Source organism: Bombyx mandarina, chromosome 03, assembly GCF_030267445.1.
Source record: "Bombyx mandarina strain Sakado chromosome 03, ASM3026744v2".
NCBI lineage: Eukaryota > Metazoa > Arthropoda > Insecta > Lepidoptera > Bombycidae > Bombyx > Bombyx mandarina.
Genome location: NC_143210.1, coordinates 3,403,194 through 3,404,951, shown reverse-complemented (window position 1 = coordinate 3,404,951; position 1,758 = coordinate 3,403,194).

The window sequence follows — 1,758 nt, the reverse complement described above, 5'->3', positions numbered from 1 at the left end:
GTTGCCATATCTACAACTGGGCTGCCAAGCCAATCTCTTATTATACACTGAATATATGTCAATCTGCCAGTGGAGGTATACTAAAAGATATTCTTACGACAAAATAAGTTATCAACTGTCTTTATTTATGGCATAATAATATACAGAAATAAAAAATCTATTATCTTGACCTGAAAGTAGGATAAATTCTTGTTTTGTGTTCACTAGAATAATATTATGTTGTTTGAATATCAATGAATAAGTGCAAAGCAATGATTAAAAAAAAATACACTTCACTTTCGCATTTATTAATTTTTATTTTTATTTTGTATGTAATGGTATTCTTTTTTTTAATGGCGCATAACTGTTACTAACAGTTTTCAAAAAAATCTAAATGACTATAATCATTTGCTTTCATTAGACCTTGGATCTACCTGATAGAAATGCTAAGCCATTCTTTAATTAATTTATTGTATAGATGCGTGAAAAAGATAATGGCCAATAACCTGAAACTCCATACAATTTTTCATTTTACTACAACTTAACATTATATATTACCAACACTGAAAAAAATATTTCAGGTTTACTGTCTACATCCTAACCTACAAGTCATCAAACATGAGCAGGAAATTGATGTGCCTTTGGAAAACATACAGCATTGTATTATGAAGAAGCAGTGTGTACTTAGCTTAAATTCCTTGTCTATGTCCAACCATAGACAGTCAATTTAGTTCCATCTTTAGCCGCTAGGTGCTGCCAGCAAGTATAAAGGAAGCGCAGCCATCTTTGATCTTCGCTTCTACCCGATGATATGTAGGCGAAGTAAAATGTCCCTTAGAAATAAGGTGACACTCTACAAAACTTGCATACGCCCCGTCATGACCTATGCAAGTGTAGTGTTCGCTCACGCGGCCCGCATACACCTAAAAACATTTCAAATTATTCAATCCCGTTTTTGCAGGATAGCCGTCGGAGCCCCGTGGTTCGTCAGGAACGTCGACCTCCATGACGACCTGGACTTAGAGTCCATCAGTAAGTATCTTCAGTCGGCGTCCATGCGCCACTTCGATAAAGCGGCACGACACGAGAACCCTCTCATCGTGGCCGCCGGTAACTACATTCCCGATCCTGCGGACAGAATGGAAAGCAGTCGACGTCGCCCAAAACACGTTATCTCGGATCCTCCCGATCCACTAACGGTGCTTTTAGGTACTTCAAGCACCGGTCACCGTTCTCGTCGAACCCGTCGCTTGCGACGAAGGGCTCGACGAGTAAATTAACTCTCAGACACAGCCCACTGAGTTTCTCGCCGGATCTTCTCAGTGGGTCGCGTTTCCAATCCGGTGGTAGATTCTGCGAAGCACGACTCTTGCTAGGGTTCGTGTTAGCAACATCGTCAGGTTTGAGCCCCGTGAGCTCACCTACTAAAGTTAGGGTTACGCTGACATAGCCTCTCAAGGCTCTCAGCTTAGGTAGGAAAAAAAAAAAAATTGATCTTCATAGCGTTGTGTACTTTCGTACTGTGAAGTCGCAAGTCCACAAATATTTATTCGACTTCTTATTAATTGCAAAAAATATTTATTTTGTGTTTCTATGAGTGTTATTTTGCAATCATTACGAGTATTATTTACCAATCCTATCATCGGACGCCATGAATCACGCATCATCTGTTGGAGGTGATGTTGAGTCAAGCTCCATAAATTCCGAGAGGGAAGATGTCCAGGCGAGACGCGATGGAGACGCCTCGCGTTCGAACAGCTCGTCAAGCGAAAAAGAACA